We start from the raw sequence: 14,810 nt of genomic DNA, 5'->3' as shown, positions 1-14,810 counted from the left end.
TTCTTATACATAAATAGAGTTTTTAGTTCATCATAATGCCACATAAGTAAAGTTGATATTTCTTAGCCACCCTTGTAGCTTGGTATAGCCATGTGGCTAAGTTTTGGCCAGTGGGAGGTAAATAGAATGATTAGAATGATATATGCAAATTTGGGGTCTTACCCTTCACAGAGAGAAGTGTGCTCTCTCCTTCCATCTATCCCCTTCCCACCAGCTGAAATGCAGATGTGCTGACTGAAGCCAGAACAGTCCTGTTGGCCCACAGAGTAGAAGCTGCAAGTCATGATGTAGCAAGAAGATTGAAGAAGCCTGATCCGTAATCCCATGTAGCCACCAAACCCACCCTGGCTGCTTCAACCCACATTGTTAGGAAAGTGATCCAGAGAACTGTCTATTTTATTGACCTTTGCCTCTTAAATACCAATATTTACATCCTTCTAGAGCCTGTTATACAGAGTGAAGTCAGAAAGAGAATAACAAATACAGTCTATAATGCATATATATATGGAATCTAGAAAAAGTGGTATTGATAAACCAATTTGCAGGGAAGAAATGGAGACTCAGGTCTAGAGAATGAACTTGTGGACATAGTAGGAAAGGGAGTGAGTGAGTGGGACGAATGGAGAAAGTAGCATCAATGTGTATATACACTCTGCTGTGCTGTGCTTAGTTGCTCAGTCATGTCCGACTCTTTTGTCACCCCATGGACTGTAGCCCACCAGGCTCCTCTGTCCATGGGATTCTCCAGGCAAGAATACTAGAGTAGGTTGCCATGTCCTCCTCTGGGGGATCTTCCCAGCCCAGGGATTGAACCCAGGTCTCCTGTATTGCAGGCAGATTCTTTACCATCTGAGCACCAAAGAAGCCCTAATACACACTATCATGTATAATGATACATGGTTAGCTGATGAGAAGTTGTTGCATAGCAGAGGGAGCCCAGTCTGAGATGCCCTAGAGGGATATGATGGGGAGAAGAGAGGAAGGCTCAAGATAGAGAGGATATATGTATAATTATGGCTGATTCACTTTGTTGTATGGCAGAAACCAACACAACATTGTAAAAATTAAAAAACAAAAAATTTTTAAAATATAATACATGGTCATCTTTATGGCCATTTTTCCTAATAGAAAAAAAAGAGAAAAAGATACTTTTGAAAAATCCTACATTTGTTCTGTGTCTTCAAAAATTGCAGATACAGGCTACTTTGTGATATTACTATTAAAATAATGTTGACTTTTCAGCGTCTAAATGAGAAAGGAAATGTCATAATTGGATGTCTATTGAGAATCATCTTGGTTTTAAAGAAAGGGGTTAGACAACTATACCCATTGAGACTTTTGAGACAAAAGAAAAAACATCTAACAATAACATTACTGATCAATATTTAATGTTACCTTGAGTAGAGAGCAAAAGGGATTCTATTGAAAATGCCTTTTAAATTATGTTTGTCTCTCAGAGTTCTGAATCTTTCATTTACTTCTCAATAAAATGAATTAACTACTTAATTTGTGGCCTGGCAAAGCAAGGGGAATTATTGACCAAGAATCCCCCTAAAACACCTAGGGTAAGTACTGAGATGTGTGAATTTCATTAATTTAGCTGCTGAGATCTTTGATTTCTTACTCATATTTTTGCAACTTTTCCAACTTATTGATGATAACTTCAATTTTTTTTTTTTTAACCACACTGTGAGGCATGTGGGATCTTAGTTCCCCAAACAGGGATTGAACCCTTGCCACTATAATGGAAGGTCAGAGTCTTAACCACTGGACTGCCAGGGAAATCTAATAACTTTATATTTTAAATTAAAAAAAAAAAACCCAGTAGACTCAACATTCTTAAATTTAACCTCATGGTTTCTAATATCATGAAAAACTTAGGAAGTACATGGTATGATATTACATAATTGCTCCAGTCCACAGAGGAAATTATATCCTAGAATGATCCATTTGACAGTTCACAAAGGTCTGGGAACATTCAGGATCTCACTTCTAGTATTATGACAGTCCTCTCTTCAGCAGGAAGCTTGCCCGGTTCAATAGACTTTGTTCATCAAGAAATCTGATGGAGGATTTCCCTGGTGGTCCAGTGATTAAGAATCCAACACAGGGGACACAGGGTGGATCCCTGATCTGGGAAGATCCCACATGTCTTAGAGCAGCTAAACCTATGCACCATAACTACTGAATGAGTCCTAGAACATATGCTCTGCAATCAGAGAAATCACCACAATGAGAAGCTGACACACTGCAGTGGAGAGTAGTCCCCACTCACTGCAACCAGAGAAAACCCTCGCTCAGCAACGAAGATGCAGCACAGCCATAAATAAATAAATGTTTATTAAAACATAGTAATAACAAAAAGCCAAACACATATTAAAAAAAAAAAAGAAATCTGATGAAGGTTTCCTTCTATACAGTCTAGAGTCTATAGTGCCTGAAGGACCAAGAGAAGAGACTATTTCTTTTCAAAAACCTTTCTGTTAGTCCTTATTGGTAATAGAGAGAATCAAGTGTAAGTTACTGATCCCTCTTCCTTACAAACCATTCCCTTGTTGAAGGCATATCTGCATTACTGGTAGATGTGCAGTTTATAAGGAAGCTTATCACTCAAGAGACTGAAGATGAGTAAGGCCCTCCATAGTGGCATCCTGGACTAGAAGTACCTGTGTGTTCACTGTTTTCTTCAAGAACCTATCACACACAAAAAAAGAAGAACCTAGCCCAAGGTCATGTACACAGCAGGTGCTTAACAAAAATCTGCTGAATGAATAAACAGATTCAATGCATAATGTGAGGAAACATAAGCTACTTCCTGCCTTCGAAGAGCTTACCAGTCATACATACCCATTACATAAACCAAAAGAAACTCACTTCCTAAGAGGCAAAGGATTAACACAGATTTTTAGGTACTATAGGTTTTCTGGAAGGTCATTCTGTAGGGTTTTGATTGAAAAAGACAAAGGTTAAATGGGACAAAAGAGAAGGAATTTCAGAGAAAAAGAAAGGCTGGCATTAGGACACAGCCCAAGACACCAGGCAGATGAAATGGCAGAATAATGGAGTAGCTGAGGACGAGGTTAGGGAAAGAAGCTGGGGCTGTGTCCACGGATGGCTCCGGATGACCAGCCCAGAGTGCGGAGTCCATTGTGGTCATGGGGAACCACTATAGTTTGCTCCATTGGAGAAGACAGACAGGAGGGGGCAGGAATAGGGAGGCAGCTGCTATCAGGGCCATGTAACCAGGAAGGAGTGTTTATTAGGGCAGTGGCAGGGCTATGCGGAAAAGGCATCAAAACATCTAGAAGCTCAGCGAACCACTCCTGCAGTAACCAGGATGAACCTGCAGTACTTCTTCAGGCATCGCGAGTCAGTCACCTGGGCGCTACTGAGACACAGGGCAAACTAAAATCGACTCTGAAGTAGAAAAAACTTTATAGAAGAGCTCTATTAACTTTGTTTAAATTTGTTTCAGAAATATACAAGGTCATTTATTTTTAAAAATACACAAAGTATACAGGATAAGTAAAAATTACCCCAAATCCCACTCCCAGCCACCAAGATTACTGTTATTATTTTGGTGAATACTTGCCCTCACATTATTCTATACACAGATACATACAAAGTATGATAGAATCTTATTAGATGCAATTATTCCATACAAGCTCTTCCAGAGCTAATTTTCCTCACCCCCTAATATGTTGTGAACATTTTTCCATTCCGATAAATATTGATCTACACATAATGATGTCAATCAGTTTGCCTCTATCACAAGGTTCCACTAATGGATATTTGGATTCTCATTCTGTGTGTTGCTCTAAACAATCCTGTGATTAACTTCATTGTGTATATTGTTTTTCAACTGTATGATTATCTCCTTAATGTAAATCTAAGAAGTTGGACTAGCTAGATCAAAGGTATATATCATTTTATGTTCTGACACATATTCCCAAACCACCCTCCAGAAAAGTATGTTTATTCATTTACACAATAACTATTTTTTGAGCACTTACTATGTACCAAACACTGCTCTATGTGCTGGAAATACAACAGTGAATAAAATGGACAAAGTCTCTGCCTTCATGGAATGTACATTCTAATGTAGGACAATAAACAAAAAACTAAACATATATTGTCAAATAGTGGTAAGTGGTACAAAAGCACAATAAAACTAAGTACAGGGGTGGAGAGTCCCAGGAGGTCAGGGGAGGAAATAGAGCATTTTACATAAGATGGTGGGGAAGGGACTATGAGGAAGAGACATGATATCAGACATGTGCATGCCCGTGGGGACAGCAGTACAGAGAGGGAACAGGAAAGCCAAAACATCTGACGTGGGAACACGGCTGGCATGTATCATGGCCAAAAAGGCAGTGTCTCTGGAGAGACAGGAACAAGAGGAAGAGTGGTGGGAAATCCAGATGGAGAGGTGGCCAGGTCAGACCAGAGAATTAGGGATGGGCACTTGTAGAGGTGTTCCAACTCATTATGATATTGGCTAAAGGAATGAGACTCTAGCCTGAGACTACTAAATGGAGAAGAAGGATGGAACTGGGTCTGTTTTAGCTGTGTTTTACCACTGTTCAGTCTTCTATTCACTAAACACTGCTTAATGGATGTCTGCATTCCTTCTTCCCCTCTCCCAACTCCACTTTCCCACTTATGACTAGGGTCTGGCAAGGATGGAACACACGTAGGACTATGTATATGGAAAGTGATTTAAGCATCCATTATGCAGGTCTTATTATGAAGTCTTAGGATATCTCCCAACTTCAATGAGATCTGAAAACTCTTTTTGCTGGCATCTTAACTAAGCTGAGAGATTCCCTGCTCCCATGATTGGAGAGCTCTATCATGTTAATAAAAACTCAGGCAGCCTCGTGGGCTCATCACAGCTGATTTAAATCCATATGAACTTTCCCAAGTCCTCCTAACACCGAATTTTTAACATGGAAGGTTATCTATAAATATATGCTGGATAAGCAAAAGAATATTCACAATTTTCCTCTGAAGGCACCTTTGCTTTGTAGGAAGAAGCTCTATCATATTATTTTGATTAGTGTCCATTTCAGTGGACACATTCTGACCACGTTCTTCAGTTCTGATGCACTTTGATTACAGTTCCCTGGGCCCTGCCTTTGGGTGTCTCCCTACCATCTGCTGGGAAGGTTCAGGGGATTTAAATGCGTCCAAAGAGAGCTTGGGACTTCCCTGGTGGTTCAGTGGTTAAGATTCTACATTTCCAATTTAGGGAGATTGGGTTTGATCCCTGGTCCAGGAACTAGATCCCACATACCACTACTAACACCCAGAGCAGCCCAATAAATACTTTAGGGATCCCAGGTGGTTCAGTGATAAAGAATCTTCTTGCCAGTGCAGGAGACAGGAGACATGGGTTTGATCAGGAAGATCCCCTGGAGGAGGAAATGGCAACCCACTCCACTATTCTTGCCAGGAGAATCCCATGGACAGCGGAGCCTGATGGGCCCAGTCTGTGGGGTCACAAAGAGTTGGACACGGCTGAGTGAACACAAGGAGAGCACCGACAGACAGTGTTTAGGGCAAGGTTCGAGTAAACACAGGGCTTTACTCTTTCCCAAGGTAATTATCTGCCTAGGATAAGGATTTCTTCTCCAGTGATAGCATAGAAATTGCACAGCAAAAAAATAAGACTAATAGCAAAAGAATTTTTTTTTAATTCAAAGAAAAAAGGTGATTTGCTGACAATGGAAATTGCAATGTTGGAGAATTTACTGCTCTTTAAACAAAATTAATAATAGCATTTTCTTCTGGTTATGAAAGTACTTTGTACTCATTCTAGAAAAATATTTTAAATATCAAAGCGCATAAAGGAGAAAATAAAAACTACTCATAATTCATTATTCACAGATGACATTTTGCTGGATTTCCTTCCTTCTAAACATCACTATGGTCATACTATATATGTACAGTTTTACATCTCTCTTTTTCACCTGACAACAAATTCTGAACCTTTTCCCCCAAATACATTTTTTAATATTATTACTAAAAGAGACACAATGTTCCAACTATGCCTTTGTCATAATTTATATTATGTGTCCATTACAATTAGTAGGGGCTAGAGAACATTAGTGTTCAATCTATATTATAAACTCTTATAAATAATGTTTCAGTGAACATCCATATACATAACCATTATTTAAATCTCTAAACAATGTCCTAAACTAGACCCTCAGAAGTATAATTACTTGGTCAAACATGTGACATTTTAAAAGTCTTTTGATAAGTATTTCAAAACTGCTTTCCAAAAAGTTTATATTAACTTACACTCCCCTCCCGCTACTCTCAACCATCCTGCTCATGCCACAGTATTTTAAGAGAGTAGCAAAGAGATGCTGGGTCCAAATCCCAGCTCTACTATCTTAGGGAAGTTACTTAACCTCACTAAAGCTCAGTGTCCTCATTTGTAAATCAGGGATAGTAATGGTTATCTAGCTCAAAGAATTGTTGTGAGGGTTAAATTAAATAACATAGAATTGCTTAGTACAGTTCCTAGAATGTATCAGGTAGTCAATACTAGCAGCAGTCAATGTTACCAGTAACCAGTAATATCACCCTTCCCCAAATTACTGCTAACCAGAGCAATATTTGGGTGCAAAATCCCCTAAACACAGTCATAAAAAGTACCAAGCTTCCCTGTTGAAATAGCTGAAGTCACTCAATTATTGTATCCATACACAAAGCCTCAGTATTCTAAAAATACTCACCTATTTGGTTTCCACCTGGAAGCAAAAACGGTCTACTGAAAGGTGTTATCTACCCTCGATATGTTATTTTAACAATGGTATGTTTTTCTTTATTTTTCCAAGGGAAATATTTATTTAAGGGTCAATGGCTCAAATTTGGATTTTTTTTTCCAGCAAAAGAAGGAATCAACATAAACAGCCTTGTAATTCATCATTATAAACAGACCTCATAACCTTCAATCTATTATGTTTTGGTCATAGCCTCTCAAAAGAGATCAATGTCTTTTTTTTTTTTTTAAGTCCCTGAACAACTTAGCAAAGAAAAAGTTATTCTAATTATTTAATAATCTGAAAGGTCCTCTGGAACTTTGCTTAGAATTCAGTGAGTTTTTTATTTGACTATTCTCAGACTCTTTGGTTCAGATGATCCCAAGGTATTAATAAATGAAATCAACTGTAGAAACTTGTATATTAGATAGATGTCCTAAAATTGCTGCAGGAAATTAGTTTAGCTCTATTTAATCCAAAATAGATAAATTTCAAGTGCTTTATGGGAATATATTTGATTAATCTTTCTATAGAGCTAAATATTTACTGGGTATGAAAACATTAGTTCTCAGCTGATGGAGAGAAACTGCTCAATAGTACTCTGTGTCCACTGTCTAAAAGGCTATTACTATCAGTAGAGTAAATATACAGTTTTAAGTTCCTCGGGCTTCCCTCATAGCTCGGTTAGTAAATCAGCTGCTTGCAATGCAGGCGACCTGGATTTGAGTCCTGGGTCAGGAAGATCCCCTGGAGAAGGAAATGGCAATCCACTCCAGTATTCTTGCCTGGAGAATCCCATGGACAGGGGAGCCTGGCAGACTTCAGTCCATGGGATCTCAAGATATGGACACGACTTAGCAACTAAACCACTACCACCACCAAGTTCTTTGAAGTTCCTTGACGCTGGGTAAATTTACACCATTGGTTAGGAAAGAAACACTGGGGCATTTCATGTTGTGAAAACAACAGAGGAAATGAAATTGTAGGATATCAGAAAAGGACCTGACTGCTGCTTTCACCTGGAGTTTCTTCTCTGGAAATCTATTCTGGTCTGATACCAAAGGTAGCATCTGGGGACAGAAAACTGATTCAACTCTTCCCTTTCTGAAGTACAAATATGGCCAGTGTTTCCCTGTCCTAGTTTCCTTCTCCCTGCTCTGAGATCAGTGTTATCAGACCCTGTAAATTTCCCTTGCAGTGGGTCCCAAATAAACAGAAGTATATGATAACAAGCAGTTGGGTTTAGATGTCTTTCTGTCCAACCGTTTTGGCCAGAAAAGATGGGTAATGCCTCTTGTGAGATAGACAAGGAAAAATTCTTAGAATTGTCCAGAATCTGAGTAAGAGAAAGGCACTCCTTCCTTGCTGCAGTGGTTATCACTTAGTTTGACAAGCAAAGCGCAGGGTAGATTTTGCTCGAAACTATCTCTTTGGCCTACACAATCATACTGCGTAACCTTAAACTTCATTTTCACAAGTGCCATGTGTGTTGCTGAATTCTTAACAGTAACATAAGAAAAGCAAGAGGACAAATGATAAAATATAACTTCAGATCTCAGCTCCAACCAGGAAATCAGAAGGTTTTATTGTGATTCTGCATGTGCCCATCTCTGTGCAAGGCATGCAGGGAATACAAATGGAAAAGAAGGATGCAATGAGTTCCTGAAGGATGCTATGGTATAAAGGTCTCTATGTATATTTCTCATTATCTGTTATAGAAGAGAAAGATTATCATATTACCTTCTCAATAATAAAACCTTGTTTTTTTAAAAAATAAATTTATTTTAATTGGAGGTTAATTACTTTACAATATTGTATCGGTTTTGCCATACCTCAACATGAATCCATCACAGGTATACACATGTTCCCCATCCTGAACCCCCCTCCCTCCTCCCTCCCCATAGCATCCCTCTGGGTCATCTCAGTGCACCAGCCCCAAGCATCCAGTATCATGAATCGAACCTGGACTGGCTATTCGTTTTATATATGATATTATACATGTTTCAATGCCATTCTCCCAAATCATCCCACCCTCGCCCTCTCCCACAGAGTCCAAAAGACTTGTTTAAAGTTCTAAGCTTCTGCTAAGAATATCAGAGCCCACATAGATTCAAATCCCAGTACCGTTCCTTGCTAAATAGTGACTCACTAAGATGTCCTGTTCCTCAATCTCCTCATCTACAAAAATGGGGATGATAGTAGTAATACCTATGTTATATGCTATGCTGTGCTAAGTGAAAACTGAAAGTGAAAGTTGCTCAGTCATGTCCAACTTTTTGCCACTCTATACACTGTAGCCTTCCAGACTCCTCTGTCCATGGAATTCTCCAGGCCAGAATACTGGAGTGGGTAGCCATCCCCTTCTCCAGGGGATCTTCCCAACTCAGGGATCAAACTCAGGTCTGCAGGCGAATTCTTTACCACCTATGCCACCAAGGAAGCCCAAGAATACTGAAGTGGGTAGCCTATGCCTTCTTCAGGGGATCTTCCTGACCCGGGTATCCAACAGGGGCCTCCTGCATTGCAGGTGGATTCTTTACCAGCTGGGGTACCAGGGGAGCCTGTGCTAAGTAGCGTCAGTCATGTCCAACTCTTTGCAACCCCATAGACTGTAGACTGCCAGGCTCCTCTGTCCATGGACTTCTCCAGGCAAGAATGCTGGAGTGAGCTGCCATTTCCTTCTCCAGGGTATCTTCCCAACCCAGGGGTCTCTTATATCTTAACCCACATCTCTTATATCTCCTGCATTGACAGGCAGGTTCTTTAACATTAGCGCCACCTGGGAAGTCCCAAAGGTCATTCCTATTACTCTGTGTTCATCACAGCTCTTCTAGTGCCAAGGATAGTATATTATTTTTAAAAAGAAGAATTCCATCTGTTGTCATAATCACTCTGAATTTAAGCTTTAACTTCGGAATGCCTAGCAGACCCTGTATTTAAAAGGGCTATTTGGTTTCTATTTCTAGCCATGGCAGGCTGGCTTGTAGTTAAAAAAAAATATCTTCCTAAGAAAATAGCTAGAAGAACTAAATTTTTAAAAAAATGTTATTGTCTGAAAACATTGAAGAGCCACTGAGGTAGCCAGGGCTTGAAGAGTCAAGTCAATATCCCTAAAAGAAGGCAAACTCACTGGGATAAACCTGATATTCTACAATCCCTACTGAGTATCTGCTGACTCACATGCATAATGGATAGAGGGTAGAGAAGCTGAGCAGAGAATGGCTTTTAAAAAGCAGAAAAGGTGAGCAGGAGTTTTGGCAGACTCATTGGAGAGACAAATATTGAAGCTCAGGGCCACCGAAACAACCAGGACTTGAGATGCTAAAATTTTGGAAGGAACGAAAGTGCAGAGAACTGATTTAAATAGAATTATCTAGATTTTTCCTCTACATATTTGCCAATTAGTAAGCAGAGGAGACTAACAGAGAGGAAAAACAAAAGGCTATTAAGAGACTGAGAAGCTAAACAGAGCTAATGACAGTACCATGCTGCTGCTGCTGCTGCTAAGTCGCTTCAGTCGTGTCCGACTCTGTGCGACCCCATAGATGGCAGCCCACCAGGCTCCCCCGTCCCTGGGGTTCTCCAGGCAAGAACACTGGAGTGGGTTGCCACTTTCTCCATTGCATGAAAGTGAAAAGTGAAAGTGAAGTCGCTCAGTCATGTCCAACTCTTCACGATCCCATGGACTGCAGCCTACCAGGCTCCTCCATCCATGGGATTTTCTAGGCAAGAGTACTGGAGTGGGGTGCCATCGCCTTCTCCAGACAGTACCATAGTGCTGGATAAATAAACATTAGCACTCAGAGCCTAGCAAAGCAGAGTGGGTTTTATAAACACTTCCTGATTTGATTGAATCATTCCTGAATGATTGAACTACATTCTAGAAATAAGGGTAAATAGATACAGATCAGCCTTGTAAACCCAAGCTCCAGTCAGCTTATTCCCTTATTAATTTAAGGTATTCTGCTTTTAATCTGACCATTTGCCAGAGTTAACATCACTGAGAGTCTTTACAACTTTTCATAAGCAATATCTGGCATTCAATCAAAAATTATCAGACATACAAAGGGGTGGGGCAAGAGAAAAAATACACAATAGAAACAGATACAGAGACGATCCAGACACTAGAATTATCTGTCACAGAATGCAAAATAACTATAATCAACATGTTCAAGAAAATAGATGACAAGATGGAGAATTTCATCAGAGATTTGAAATCTATGCATTAAAAATTAAAAGCCAAATATAAATTCCCAAACTGCAAAATATAATAAATGAATTTAATAGCAGTTTAGACAGATGAAATTAAAGTTCAATAAATGAATTTAACAACAGTTTAGATAGATGAAAAATGCATTAGTGATTCAGAAGATTGTTTACCAGAAAATACCCAAATGGAAGCATTCAAATCAAAAAAAGAAGAAAAAGGTGAAAAATACAGAAAATAGCATAAACATATGTAAGACATTGCGAAAAGGTAAAACATATGTGTAATTAAAATTCCAGAAGGGTTCTAGAGCGAAACTGAATTGGAGCAATAGGGGCAATATTTGAGAATTTTTCAAAATTAATTTGAAGGGATCAAGTTATAGATTCAAGAAGTACTACAAACCTTGAGCAAGATAAATACAAAGGAAAACACATTTAGGAATAGTATAACCAAATTTTTAGGAAAACAAGACAAAAAAAGAAAATCCTCCCTAAAATCAGTCAGACTATCTTCCATATTACCCTCAGGAGAACAATGAGAAACAGAAGCAATGGAAGCCAGAGGACTCTGGGATAACATCTCCTAAACGCTAAAAGAAAATAACGGCCAAGCAAAAGTATATTTCAAATATTAAGGCGAAATAAAGACATTTAAGACAAAAAGTAAGAGGGTTTGTTGCCAGCAAACCTGTGCTTTAAAACAAAGAAATCTAAAAGGAGCCCTTTAGGCAGAAAGAACAATTGTCTCTGGTATAAGATCATAAAAATGTGGAGGAATAAAAAACAATGGAAAATAAACATGAATAATGACTATATAAACTATAAAAATGACTATTTGGAGACTTTAAAAAGCTAGTACGAGCTAGCCTGCTTTTCAGGTCTTGTATGTTGAGAAAATTTCACTGTTTTTTAAGAATCAAAAAAAGGATTGTCTTAACTAGGAATATTCTGTTTCCTTCCACATGAGGGGCCATACAGCATCAAAAAACTAACCTCAGCCCTTCTACTCACTGAAGAATAGGGCTTGTGATGGGCCCTCCAGGGGTTATTTAAAGCCTCATCAATCACTGTTTAGAAACCAGCCCCACAAAAGGAAACTAGCAACATGCTCTAACATACTAAGGGCAAGGCTGCTGTGTTACAGGGCCTCACCCATTGCCCAGCTGTATGTACATGATCCCAATAAATTGTCCCAACAATCCCAGCAGGTAGGTGTTTTTCTTCCTGTTTTATAGGAGTTCAGAAAAGTTAATGAAATAACCAAAAACTGTACAGTTAGAAAATGATGGAGGGAAGGGGAGGAGCAAGGAACCATGGCCTCTGTGGTAGCTCTTGCAGTAGGCTAGGGAGGAGAAAGTTGACGCATTTCGTGACAGGTGCTCTCTGCCTCACAAATTCCGGGACTCATGCAGTGCTGTGAAGAAGTTGTTCACAATACAAAAAGATAACAAGCAAGGAGGACCTGCCTGCTCCAATGGAAAATCCTTATAAAGAGCCTCTGAAAAATTATATCTTGTGTGGAAACCATGTAGATTATAAGAATATAGAGCTTTTATCCCAGTTTATGTCTCCATTTACTGGATGCATTTATGGGAGGCACATAACAGGTCTTTGTGGGAATAAAAAGAAATCACAAAAAGAATTAAGAGAGCTCAAATATAGGGGGTTATGCCAGTTACATGGAGAAGGCAATGGCACCCCACTCTAGTACTCTTGCCTGGAATATCCCATGGATGGAGGAGCCTGGTGGGCTACAGTTCATGGGATCACTAAGAGTCAGACACGACTGAGTGACTTCACTTTCACTTTTCACTCTCATGCACTGAGGAAGGAAATGGCAACCCATTCCAGTGTTCTTGCCTCAGAATCCCAGGGACTGGGAAGCCTGGTGGGCTGCCGTCTCTGGGGTCGCGCAGAGTCGGACACGACTGAAGCAACTTAGCAGCAGCAGTAGCAGGGTTCTTAGTAAGAGAAGGCAATGGCAACCCACTCCAGTGTTCTTGCCTGGAGAATCTCAGGGACGGGGGAGTCTGGTGGGCTGCCGTCTATGGGGTCGCACAGAGTCGGACACGACTGAAGCGACTTAGCAACAGCAGCAGCATGCCAGTTACATATAAGGATCCTGCATATCTCAAAGACCCTAAAGTTTGTAACATCAAATATAGGGAGTAAATTATATAAAGTTGTCATCACTAAACTTACTTTGCAATTTAAAAAAAAGAAAGAAAGTGATGGAGGTTTAGATTTTAAATCAGTTCTGCAAAGCCCATGGTCTTTCCACTGTACCAGGCCAGAGGCTAGAAAGGCTCCAGCCAGTGAAAGAGAGTCACATAATAGTTGAAAGAGAAGATCTAAAGATGTGTAGCACATGTGCAGAGTATTCTTCAAAACAGAGTGAAATGATAAAGGGATGGATGGATGAATGGACTGAATGCTCGCGCATGTGTGCCCAGTCGTGTTTGACTCTTTGTGACAACATGGACCTCTGGCCCACCAGGCTCCTCTGTCCATGGCATTTTCCAGGCAAGAATACTGGAGTAGGTTATCATTTCCTTCTCTGGGGATCTTCCCAATCTAGAGATGGAACCCGAGTCTCTAGTATCTCCTGCATTGACAGGTGGATTCTTTATCACTGTGCCACCTGAGAAACCCCAGAGATTACACAACAGTGTAAATGTTTCAATTAAAAAATGTTTTTAAGAGCTATCAGAATGGGCCCAGCAGCTCTCTGGGAAGTTCACTTCACCTGCCAGTAGGTGACCTTTTAAAAGACAAATAAAGCAAAACAAAAATAAATAAAGCTGCAATATATTTGAATGTTAAATAATTCAAACAATAAAGAGGCTATTCAATAAAAAGCAGATTTTCTCGGTACTTCAAAGATTCAATCTCCTCTAGTGGAAATGGTTGATTGATTTTCTATGCTCTTATGAATGTAGGTCTATGTTGATACTACACCTACATCTATGTATACATACATATGTGTGTGTATAAATATATAAGTATATATTTTTTCCTTGCACAAACAGAAGGATACTACACAGTGGACACTGAGCCTTAATTATTTTTTTTGGCCATGGCTCACAGCATGTGAGATGTTATTTTCCTGACCAGGGACAGAACCATCACACCTTGCATTTGAAGTGCGGAGTCTTAACCACTTGTCCTCCAGGGAAGTCCCTGAACCTTGATTTTTCACATAACTATTTTTTTCAAAATTTTTTTCAAATGTGAACCATTCTTAAAGTCTTTGTTGAATTTGTTACAACACTGCTTCTGTTTTATGTCTTTTGGATTTTTTGGTCACGAGGCCTAGGGGATCTTAACTGCCTGACCAGGGGTCAAACCCACACTCCCTGCATTGGAAGGTGAAGTCTTAACCACTGGACTGCTAGGGAATTTCCTCACATGAATTTTCATATAATGAAGATTGTTCCTATCACACATAAAAATCTAACTCAAGCTACACTGAAGAGTCCATTGAAAAGATGAACCATCTTTTAATGAAATAAGCCCCTATTAATGGACATTAGAGTGTTCTAGGTCTTTGATATTAAAAATAATACTTTCCATGGAATTAAGTCCTCATGTATATGTGAAAGTGTTAGTAGCTCAGTTGTGTCCAACTCTTTTCAACCCCATGGACTGTAACCCGCCAGGCTCCTCTGTCCATGGGATTCTCCAGGCAAAAATACTGGAGTGGGTTGACATTTCCTTCTCCAATATGTGCAAATAGTGTATAGGATAAATTCTTGGACATAGAAATGCTGAGCAAAAGTACTTGTGTATTTTTTTAATTTTAATAGCTATGGCCAACTAATGCTTCCA

At 39.5% G+C, this 14,810-nt stretch overlaps 1 long non-coding RNA gene and 1 pseudogene across 4 annotated transcripts in view; one reads left to right on the top strand and one right to left on the bottom strand.

Annotated features, from left to right (window-relative positions):
- Positions 1–14,810, bottom strand: part of LOC138435570 (uncharacterized) — a 59,357-nt gene that overhangs the window by 36,094 nt on the left and 8,453 nt on the right. The window lies entirely within an intron of this gene.
- On the top strand, positions 12,265–13,154 carry LOC138929824 (small ribosomal subunit protein bS18m pseudogene; annotated as a pseudogene).

This window comes from Ovis canadensis, chromosome 1 (genome assembly GCF_042477335.2).
Source record: "Ovis canadensis isolate MfBH-ARS-UI-01 breed Bighorn chromosome 1, ARS-UI_OviCan_v2, whole genome shotgun sequence".
Taxonomy (NCBI): Eukaryota; Metazoa; Chordata; class Mammalia; order Artiodactyla; family Bovidae; genus Ovis; species Ovis canadensis.
The sequence above is the reverse complement of the archived record's forward strand: the minus strand, read 5'-3'. Positions and strand labels throughout refer to the sequence as shown.